Consider the following 12230-nt stretch of genomic DNA (forward strand, 5'->3'; position numbering starts at 1 on the left):
CCAAATGATCAAACTTACAGGCCACCTGCTTTTGAAAATTTAACTGGGCAATATGTATTTAAACACAAAGAGGAGAGGAGGTTCCAAGATGGCTGAACAGGAACAGCTCCAGTATACAGCTCCAAGCGTGAACGACACAGAAGACGGGTGACTTCTGCATTTCCAACTGAGTTACAGGGTTCATCTCACTGGGGCTTGTCGGACAGTGGGTGCAGCCCACGAAGTGGGAGCCGAAGCAGGGTGGGGCACTGTCTCACCCAGGAAGCGCAAGGGGTCGGGGAATTCCCTTTCCTAGGAAGGGAAGCCGTGACAGACGGTACCTAGAAAATCAGGACACTACCACCCTAATACTGCGCTTTTCCAATGGTCTTAGCAAACAGCACACCAGGAGATTACATCCCGTGCCTGGCTCAGAGGGTTCCATGCCCACGGAGCCTAGCTCAATGCTAGCACAGCAATCTGAGATCGAACTGCAAGGTGGCAGTGAGGCTGGGGGAGGGACGTCCACCATTGCTGAGGCTTGAGTAGGTAAACAAAGTGCCGGGAAGCTCGAACTGGGTGGAGCCTACCACAGCTCCAGGAGGCCTGCCTGCCTCTGTAGACTCCACCTCTGGGGGCAGGGCATAGCTGAACAAAAGGCAGCAGACAATTTCTGCAGACTTAAACGTACCTGTCTGACAGCTCTGAAGAGAGTAGTGGTTCTCCCAGCACAGAGTTTGAGATCTGAGAATGGATGGACTGCCTCCTCAAGTGGGTCCCTGACCCTCGAGTAGCCTAACTGGGAGACACCTCCCAGTAGGGGCAGACTGATACCACATACAGCCAGGTGCCCCACTGAGACGAAGATTCGAGAGGAAGGATCAGGCAGCAACATTTGCCGTTCTGCAGTATTTGCTGTTCTGCAGCCTCAGCTGGTGATACCAAGGCAAACAGGGTCTGGAGTGGACCTCCAGCAAACTCCAACAGACCTGCAGCTGAGGGTCCTGACTGTTGGAAGGAAACCAAACAAACAGAAAGGACATCCACATCAAAACCCCATTGGCACATCACCATCATCAAAGAGCAAAGTAGTTAAAACCACAAAGATGGGGAGAAACCAGAGCAGAAAGGCTGAAAATTCTAAAAATCACAGCACCTCTTCTCCTCCAAAGGAAGACAGCTCCTCACCAGCAACAGAGCAAAGCTGGACAGAAAGTAACTTTGACAAGTTGAGAGAAGGCTTCAGATGACAGGTAATAACAAACTTCGCCGAGCTAAAGGAGGATGTTCGAACCCATCGGAAAGAAGCTAAAAACCTTGAAAACAGATTAGATGAACAGTTTAACTAGAATAAACCGCATAGAGAAGACCTTAAATTACCTGATGGAGCTGAAAACCATGGCACGAGAACTACGTGATGCATGCACAAGCTTCAGAAGCCGATTCGATCAACTGGAAGAAAGGGTATCAGTGACTGAAGACCAAATGAATGAAATGAAGCGAGAAGTTTAGAGAAAAAGCAGTAAAAAGAAACGAATAAAGCCTCCAAAAATTATGGGACTATGTGAAAAGGCCAAATCTATGTCTGATGGGTGTACCTGAAAGTGACGGGGAGAATGGAACCAAGTTGGAAAACACTCTGCAGGATATTATCCAGGAGAACTTCCCCAACATTCAAATTCAGGAAATACAGAGAATGCCACAAAGACACTCCTCGAGAAGAGCAACTCCAAGGCACATAATTGTCAGATTCACCAAAGTTGAAATGGAGGAAAAAATGTTAAGGGCAGCCAGAGAGAAAGGTCGAGTTACCCACAAAGGGAAGCTCATCAGACTAACAGTGGATCTCTCGGCAGATACTCTACAAGCCAGAAGACGGTGGGGGCCAATATTCAACATTCTTAAAGAAAAGAATTTTCAACCCAGAATTTCATATCCAGCCAAACTAAGCTTCATAAGTGAAGAAGAAATAAAATCCTTTACAGACAAACAAATGCTAAGAGATTTTGTCACCACCAGGCCTGCCCTAAAAGAGCGCCTGAAGGAAGCACTAAACATGGAAAGAAACAACTGGTACCAGCCACTGAAAAAACATGCCAAATTGTAAAGACCATCGATGCAAGGAAGAAACTGCATGAACTAAAGAGCAAAATAACCAGCTAACCTCATAATGACAGGATCAAATTCACACATAACAATATTAACCTTAAATGTAAATGGGTTAAATGCTCCAATTAAAAGACACAGACTAGCAGATTGGATAAAGAGTCAAGACCCATCAGTGTGCTGTATTCAGGAGACCCATCTCACATGCAGAGACACAAATAGGCTCAAAATAAAGGGATGCAGGAAGATCTACCAAGCAAATGGAAAACAAAAAAAAAGCAGGGGTTGCAATCCTAGTCTCTGATAAAAGACTTTAAATCAACAAAGATCAAAAGAGACAAAGAAGGCCATTACATAATGGTAAATGGATCAATTCAACAAGAAGAACTAACTATCCTAAATATATATGCACCCAATACGGGAGCACCCAGATTCAAAAAGGAAGTACTTAGAGACCTATAAAGAGACTTAGACTCCCACACAATAATAATGGGAGACTTTAACACTCCACGGTCAACATTAGACAGATCAACGTGACAGAAAGTTACAAGGATATCCAGGTCTTGAACTCAGCTCTGCACCAAGCAGACCTAATAGACATCTACAGAACTCTCCACCCCAAATCAACAGATTTATATTCTTCTCAGCACCACATCACACTTGTTACAAAATTGACCACATAGTTGGAAGTAAAGCACTCCTCAGCAAATGTAAAAGAACACAAATTATAACTGTCTCTCAGACCACAGTGCAATCAAACTAGAACTCAGGATTAAGAAACTCACTCAAAACCGCTCAACTACATGGAAACTGAACAACCTGCTCCTGAATGACTACTGGGTACATAACAAAATGAAGGCAGAAATAAAGATGTTCTTTGAAACCAATGAGAACAAAGATACAACATAACAGAGTCTCTGGGACACATTCAAAGCAGTGTGTAGAGGGAAATTTATAGCACTAAATATCCACAAGAGAAAGCAGGAAAGTTCTAAAATTGACACCCTAACATCACAATGAAATGAACTAGAGAAGCAAGAGCTAACAAATTCAAAAGCTAGCAGAAGGCAAGAAATAACTAAGATCAGAGAAGAACTGAAGGAAAGAGACACACAAAAAACCCTACAAAAAAAACAGTGAATCCAGGAGCTGGTTTTTTGAAATGATCAACAAAATTGATAGACTTCTAGCAAGACTGACAAAGAAGAAAAGAGAGAAGAATCAGATAGACATAATACAAAATAATAAAAAGGATATCACCACCGATCCCACAGAAATACAAACTATCATCACAGAATACTATAAACACCTCTACACAAATAAACTAGAAAATCTAGAAGAAATGGATAAATTCCTGGACACATACACCCTCCCAAGACTAAACCAGAAATAAGTTGAATCCCTGAATAGACCAATAACAGGCTCTGAAATTGAGGCAATAATTAATAGTCTACCAACCAAAAAAAGTCTAGGACCAGATGGATTCACAGCCAAATTCCACCAGAGGAACAAAGAGGAGCTGGTACCATTCCTTCTGAAACTATTCTAGTCAATAGAAAAAGAGGGAATCCTCTCTAACTCATATTGTGAGGCCAGCATCATGCTGATAACAAAGTCGGGCAGAGACACAACAAAAACGGAGAATTTTAGACCAATATCCCTGATGAATATCGATGTGAAAATCCTCAATAAAATACTGGCAAACCAAATCCAGCAGCACATCAAAAAGCTTAGCCACCACCAGCAAGTTGGCTTCATCCTGGGATGCAAGGCTGGTTCAACATATGCAGATCAATAAACGTAATCCATCACATAAATAAAACCAAAGACAAAAACCACATGATTATCTCAACAGATGCAGAAAAGGCCTTTGACAAAATTCAACAACACTTCATGCTAAAAACTCTCAATAAACTAGGTACTGATGGAACGTATCTCAAAATAATAAGAGCTATTTAGGACAAACCCACAGCCAGTATCATACTGAATGGGCAAAAGCTGGAAGCATTCCTTTTGAAAACTGGCACAAGACAGGGATGCCCTCCTTCACAACTTCTATTCAATGTAGTGTTGGAAGTTCTGGCCAGGGCAATCAGGCAAGAGAAAGAAATAAAGGGTATTCAGTTAGGAAATGAGGAAGTCAGATTGTCCCTGTTTGCAGATGCCATGACTGTATATTTAGAAAACCCCATTATCTCAGCCCCAAAGATCCTTAAGCTGATAAGCAACTGCAGCAATGTTTCAGGATATAAAATCAATGTACAAAAATCACAAGCATTCCTATATACACCAACAACAGACAAAGGGAGAGCCAAATCATGAGTGAACTCCCATTCACAATTGTTTCAAAGAGAATAAAATATCTAGGAATCCAACTTACAAGGGATGTGAAGGACTTCTTCAGGGAGAACTACAAACCACTGCTCAATGAAATAAAAGAGGACACAAACAAATGGAAGAACATCCCATGCTCATGGATAGGAAGAATCAATATCGTGAAAATGGCCATACTGCCCAAGGTAATTTATAGATTCAATGCCATCCCCATCAAGCTACCAATGACTTTCTTCACAGAATTGGAAAAAAATACTTTAAAGTTCATATGGAACCAAAAAAGAGCCTGCATAGCAAAGACAATCCTAAGCAAAAAGAACAAAGCTGGAGGCATCACAGTACTTGACTTCAAACTATACTACAAGGTTACAGTAACGAAAACACCATGGTACTGGTACCAAAACACAGATACAGACCAATGGAATAGAACAGAGCCCTTAGAAATAATACCACACATCTACAACCACCTGATCTTTGACAAATCTGACAAAAACAAGAAATGGGGAAAGGATTCCCTATTTAATAAATGGTGCTGGGAAAACTGGCTAGCCATATGTAGAAAGCTGAAACTGGATCCGTTTCTTACACTTTATAGAAAAATTAATTCAAGAGGGATTAAAGACTTAAATGTTAGACCTAAAACCATAAAAACCCTAGAAGAAAACCTAGGCAATACCATTCAGGACATAGACATGGGCAAGGACTCCATGACTAAAACACCCAAAGCAACGGCAACAAAAGCCAAAATTGACAAATGGGATCTAATTAAACTAAAGAGCTTCTGCACAGCAAAAGAAACTACCATCAGAGTGAACAGGCAACCTACAGAATGGGAGAACATTTTTGCAATCTACTCATCTGACAAAGGGCTAATATCTGGAATCTACAAAGAACTCAAATTTACAAGAAAAAACAAACAACCCCATCAAAAAGTGGGTGAAGGGTATGAACAGACACTTCTCAAGGGAAGACATTTATGCAGCCAACAGACACATGAAAAAATGCTCATCATCACTGGCCATCAGAGAAATGCAAATCAAAACCACAATGAGATATCATCTCACACCAGTTAGAATGGTGATCATTAAAAAGTCAGGAAACAACAGGTGCTGGAGAGGATGTGGAGTAACAGGAACACTTTTACACTGTTGGTGGGACTGTAAACTGGTTCAACTATTGTGGAAGAGAGGGTGGCGACTCCTCAAGGATCTAGAACTAGAAATACCATTTGACCCAGCAATCCCGTTACTGGGTATATACCCAAAGGATTATAAATCATGCTGCTGTAAAGACACATGCACACGTATGTTTATTGCAGCAATATTCACAATAGTAAAGACTTGGAACCAACCCAAATGTCCATCAATGATAGACTGGATTAAGAAAATGTGGCACACATGCACCATGGAATATTATGCAGCCATAGAAAGGGATGAGTTCATGTCCTTTGTAGGGACATGGATGAAGCTGGAAACCATCATTCTGAGCAAACTATCACAAGGACAGAAAACCAAACACCGCACGTTCTCACTCATAGGTGGGAAGTGAACCATGAAAACACTTGCACACAGGGTGGGGAACATCACACACTGGGACCTGTCATGGGGTAGGGGGAGAAGGGAGGGATAGCATTAGGAGATATACCTAATGTAAATGACAAATTAATGGGTGCAGCTCACCAACATGGCACATGTATACATATGTAACAAACCTGCACGTTGTGCACATGTACCCTAGAACTTAAAGTATAATAAAAATAAATAAATAAACACAAAGAGGAATGAGGATATTCAAACACACAAGAAAGAATATTTCCAGTTGTCTCCTAAAATGATTTTTCATTAGTCCTTTCATCATTCTTACTTTTTCCCTTTTGTTCTGTTTTTTGAGATGAAGTTTCGCTCTGTTGCCCAGGCCAGAGTGCAGTGGTGCAATCGCAGCTGACTGCAACCTCCGCCTGCCGGGTTCAAGTGATTCTCCTGCCTCAGCCTCCCGAGTAGCTGGGATTACAGGCACCTGTCACCATGCCTAGCTAATTTTTGTATTTTTAGTAGAGACAGGGTTTCACCACGTTGGCCATGCTGGTTTCGAACCCCTGACCTCAGGTGATCCACCAGCCTCGGCCTCCCAAAGTGCTGGGATTACAGGTGTGAGCCACCACACTCGGCCTATTTTTACTTAAAAAAGCTTAAAATATCATCTATTTATTCTATTTTCTTCCCTTCTTTGTGTTAATGTGCATAGCAGACTTAATCACTGCATATGTAATTATCAATTCACTTCATCTGTATAATTCATGTACGAGTTCATACTTTATCATATTAATTATTGAGTTTTAGTTTAAGGCAAAAGCTACTTTTTCTTATCTTTTAATTAACAATAGAAAAATGACAGAAACATTTCCAAAGACTTGGAAACTAAACAACACACTCCAAAATCTCTATGGGTCAAACAGGAAGTCTCAGGAAATTAAAAAAAATACATTAAACTGAATGAAAATGAAAAGATTACATATCAAAATTGGTGGGATGAAGCGAAAGCAGTGCTGAGAGGGAATTTTATAGGGCTAAATGCATACATGCGCTCTTTCCGTGCCTAACGCAGCCATGGCTGGTGTTCCCAAGAAGCATCTAAAGTGGGTAGCAGCTCCAAAACATTGGATGCTGGATAAACTGCCTGGTATGTTTGTTCATCGTCCATCCACCAGTCCCCACAAGTTGAGAGAGTGTCTCCCCATCATCATTTTCCTAAGGAACAGACTTAAGTATGCCTTGACAGGATGTGAAGTAAAGAAGATTTGTGGCCAGGTGTGGCAGCTCATGCCTATAATCCCAGTACTTTGGGAGGCCGAGGCGGGCAGATCACGACGTCAAGAGATCAAGACCATCCTAGTCAACATGGTGAAACTGTGCCTCTACCAAAAATACAAAAATTAGCTGGGCGTGGTGGTGGACACCTGTAATCCCAGCTACACAGGAGGCGGAGGCTGAGCCAGGAGAATTGCTTAAACCCAGGAGGTGGAGGTTGTAGTGAGCCAAGATCACGCCACTACACTCCAGCCTGGCGACAGTGAGACTCTGTCTCAAAAATAAATAAATAAATGAATAATATATAAAAAGAAGATTTGCATGCAGTGGTTCATTAAGATCGATGGCAACGTTCGAACTGATATAACCCACCACACTGGATTCATAGATGTCATGGGCATTGACTAGATGGGAGAGAATTTTCGTCTCATCTATGACACCAGGGTTGCTTTGCTGTACATCATAGTACACCTGAGGAGCCCAAGTACAAGTTGTGCAAAGTGAGAAAAATCTTCGTGGGCACAAAAGGAATCCCTCATCTGGTGACTCATGATGCTTGCATCATGTGCTACCCTGATCCCCTCCATCAAGGTGAATGATCCCATTCAGATTGATTTGGAAACTGGCAAGATCACTGATTTCATCAGGTTTGACACTGGTAACCTGTGGATGGTGACTGGAGGTGCTAACTTGGGAAGAATTGGTGTCATTACCCACAGAGAGAGGCACCCTTGATCTTTTGATGTGGTTCACATAAAAGATGCCAATGGCAACAGCTTTGCCACCTGGCTTTCCAACATTTTTGTTACTGGCAAGGGCAACAAACCATGAATTTCTCTTCCCCGAGGAAAGGTATACGCCTCACCATTGCTGAAGACAGAGACAAGAGACTGGCAGCCAAACGGAGCAGTGGGTGAAATGGTCTCTGGGTGACAAATTAGATCTTTGTACATAATTTAAAATAATGTGGCATGATTAATAAAAATAAATTTTTAAAAATGTGTACATTAGAAAAGGTTCAAATCAACAATCAAGGCTCCCTCTCCAGGAACTCAGGAAAACAAGAGCAAAATAAACCCACAGCAAGCTGAGAAAAGGAAATAATAGATTAGAGCAGAAATCAATGAAGCTGAAAATAAAAAAATGAAGAAAATTCATGAAACAAACCTGGTTCACGGATAAGATCAATAAGATTGACAAATGTGTAGCAAGACTGACAAAGAGACAGAGAACATGCGAATTACTAATATCTGGAGTGAAAAAGGGAATATCACTATAGACCATGTAGACATCAAAAGGATAACAAGGGAATACTATGGACAAGTCTGCACACAAAATTTGACATGTTGGGTAAAATAAACCAGTTCCTTGAAAAAATACAAACTACCACAAGCCACCCAATATAAAACTGATTATTTGAATAGCCCTATGACTACTAAGTAAATTGATATTGTGATTTCAAAATTTCCCAAACAGGTATCTCCAGCCTCAGACACTTTCATTATTGAATTCTACCAAACACTTAAGAAACAATTAGTATCCATTCTCTATAATCTTTTTCACGAAATAGAAGAGGAGGGAATACTTCCCAATCCATTTTATGAACCCAGAATTACGCTGGTATCAAAACAAAAGAGTACAAAAAGAAAACTATAAGCCAATATGCTTTATGAATATAGATGTAAAAATCCTTAGCAAATAAAATTCAGTAATATGTAAAAAATATATATATACATCATAACAAAGACGAGTTTATTCCAGGGATGCAACGCTAGTTCAACATTTGAAAATCAATCTATGTAATCTACCACATTAAATTATAAAGAAAAAATCATATGATCATATAAATCAATACAGAAAAGCCACTTGACAAAAATAAACACCCTCTCATGTTAAAACTTCTCAGAAAACTAGAAATTGAAGGAAATTTCCTCAATTTGGTAGAGAACATCTATAAAAAACCTATAGTTAATATTATATTTATTGGGGAAAGACTGAAAACTTTCCTCTAAGATTAGGAACAAGCCAGAATGTCTATTCTCACTTCTGTTATTCAGGGTAGCACTGGAAGTTCTAGCCAGTGCAATAAGGAAAGAAAGGGCGTACAGATCAGAGAACAAGAATTAAACTAAACCTATTTATAGATGACATGATTGCCTATGGAGAAGTTATGAAAGAATCTATAAAAAACTTCTAAAACTAATAAATGAGTTCAGCAAGGCTGCAGGGCACAAAAATCAACACACAAAAATCAATTATATTTCTATATACTAGCAAACTAGAATACATGCACACCAAAATTTTAAAAAACAACACTTTTTATAATTTCAGAAAAAGAAAGAAAAAAAGGCCGGGCACAGTGGCTCACCCCTGTAATCCTAGCACTTTGGGAGGCCAAAGAGGGCGAATCACTTAGGTCAGGAGTTCGAAACCAGCCTGGCCAATATTGTGAAATCCCGTCTCTACTAAAAATACAAAAATTAGCTGGAAATCGCTTGAACCCAGGAGGCAGAGGTTGCAGTGAGCTGAGATCGTACCACTGCACTCCAGCCTGGGTGACATAGTGAGACTCCGTCGCAACAAAAAAAAGAAAGAAAGAAAAGATAAAAAGAAAGACTTTGGTGTAAATCTAACAAAATACCTGTAAGAGTTGTATGCGAAAGCTACAAAATGCTAATGAAAGAAAGAAAAGAAGAACCATACAAATGAAGAGTCATACTGTGTTCATGAACTGAAAGACGTCATTATGTCATATAATTAGTAGTTCAATTCTTTCCAGAATAATAGACATTTAACAAAATTCCTACTGAAGTTCCAGAAGATTTTTTTGTAGAGATAAAATTACTCTAAAATTTATGTGGCAAGGCAAAGGAACTTGAACAGCTAAAACAATTATGAAAAAGAATACAGTGCTATGAACCTGATTTCAAGACATACAGCTTCTGTAGTCATGACTGTGTGATGGTACAAAGAAACACACACAAAGATCAATGGAACAGAACACCCAGAAAAAGATTTATGTGATTTTTGACAAAGGTGCAAAAGCAATTCATTGAAGGGAAGATGTCCTTTTCAACAAATGGTGGAGAAATTGGACACCCACAGGCAAAAAACAGAAAAACCAAAACCTTCCACCTAAGTCTCACACCTTATATGAAAAGTAACTCAAAATAGATCATAGAGTTAAATACAAAATGACACAGGAGAAAATCTTTTGGATTTATAGCTAGGTGAAGAGTTCTTAGACTTGACATCAAAAACAGAAATCATAAAAGGAAAAACTGGTAATTTGAACTTCATTAAAATTAAAACTTATTCTGGGAAAGACCTCGTTGAGAAGATACGAAAAATATAAGCTAGAGACTGCAATTAAGGACTAGTATCTAGAATATATTAAGAACCCTCAAAATTTCACAATAAAATAGCAAACAATCCAATTAGAAAATGAGCAAAAAACACGAACACATATTTCACTGGAGGATAAATAAATGGCAAATGAGCACATAAAAAGATGCCACCCGGGTGCGGTGGCTCACGCCTGTAATCCCAGCACTTTGGGAGGCCGAGGTGGGCGGATCACGAGGTCAGGAGATCGAGACCATCCTGGCTAACATGGTGAAATCCCGTCTCTACTAAAAATACAAAAAAAAAAAAAAAAAAAATTAGCCAGGCGAGGTGGCGGGCGCCTCTAGTCCCAGCTACGCGGGAGGCTGAGGCAGGAGAATGGCGTGAACCCCGGAGGGCGGAGCCTGCAGTGAGCCGAGATTGCGCCACTGCACTCCAGCCTGGGTGAAAGAGCGAGATTCCGTCTCAAAAAAAAAAAAAAAAAAAAAAAAAAGATGCTTGATGCCATTAGCATGCAAAATAAAAATAAAACCCCAAGCCTTTCCACCAACTGAACAGAACCCTCTTGGCCAAAGGGACCCCAGAGAAACCCTAAAAAACGAAGTCCTGGGCCATGACAGGATAACAGGTTGGTTACGCCTCAGTATGCTCCTTCCTTATTAACCTTTAACCAGAATTCTCGCCTAAGGAGTAAGCGGAAACCAACTCCAGAAAACAAGAAGCAGATAATTCATTCCTTTATTGCCTTCAGCCAATTATCTGAGGCCAAAACCAGGCTCCCTCTCCCTCTTTGAAGCTTTGATGTGACAGCCCACCAGCTTGACAATGCATCCCTTCCTAAAAACTGACCACCATATCTCTGGGCCAGTTCTGACTGACTAGCAGAGGATGTGCTATGAGGGTTTTCAGGTCCTCTGTTTCATCTTTTGATGCCAGAGGGCCAAAAATTCCACCCCTGGATCATGCTAATGCCATCACTTTTTTAACATGTGACCTATGAAGAGGCATGAAGCTCAGTTGTGCTTTTTTCACAAATCTTCATGACTCCCATAGCTTATTGAATATGTATACTTAGCCAACCCATTGGGCATAAATACCTGTGTTAGGCTTTCCTCCTTTAAATTGCTTTTCTCAGCTTTTGCCAAAGGCTACATTTCCTGGCCTGCAGTGTGCCACCCTTTATGACAAATAAAGCTCTCCTTTCCAAATTTTTGAACCTCATGATTCTTCAGTTGACAAGCATTAGGGAAATGCACACTAAAACCACAATGAGATATCACTATCTATCTATCAGAATAAAAATTTAAAAATAGTGACAACATCAAATGCTGGTATGGAGAAACTGGATCACTCACACATTACTGGTGGCAACGTAAAATGAAATAGCCACTCTAAAAACCAGTTTGGCAGTTTCTAAAAGAACTAAACATGCAACAACTATAGGACTCAGTAATTGCACTCTTGGGTATTTATCCCAGAAAAGTGAAAACTTACCTTCACACAAAAACTTGTAGACAAATGTTCATACCAGTACTATTCATAAAAGTTGGACGTCCTTCCATGGGTGAATAGTTAAACAAACTGATATACCCCCATGCCATGGACGTCCACTCTGCAGTAAAAAGTAACTACTTATACATGCAACAACTGGGATGAATC

At 40.3% G+C, this 12230-nt stretch overlaps 1 protein-coding gene and 1 pseudogene across 8 annotated transcripts in view; one reads left to right on the forward strand and one right to left on the reverse strand.

Annotated features, from left to right (window-relative positions):
• The window catches only part of SPIDR (scaffold protein involved in DNA repair), a 527842-nt gene that overhangs the window by 214914 nt on the left and 300698 nt on the right, over window positions 1–12230 (reverse strand). The gene's annotated exons all lie outside the window — the stretch shown is intronic.
• LOC116813314 (small ribosomal subunit protein eS4, X isoform-like) lies at window positions 7024–8143 on the forward strand (annotated as a pseudogene).

The sequence above is a fragment of the Hylobates moloch genome, unplaced genomic scaffold (assembly GCF_009828535.3).
Source record: "Hylobates moloch isolate HMO894 unplaced genomic scaffold, HMol_V3 SCAFFOLD_9, whole genome shotgun sequence".
In the NCBI taxonomy this organism is placed as follows: domain Eukaryota; kingdom Metazoa; phylum Chordata; class Mammalia; order Primates; family Hylobatidae; genus Hylobates; species Hylobates moloch.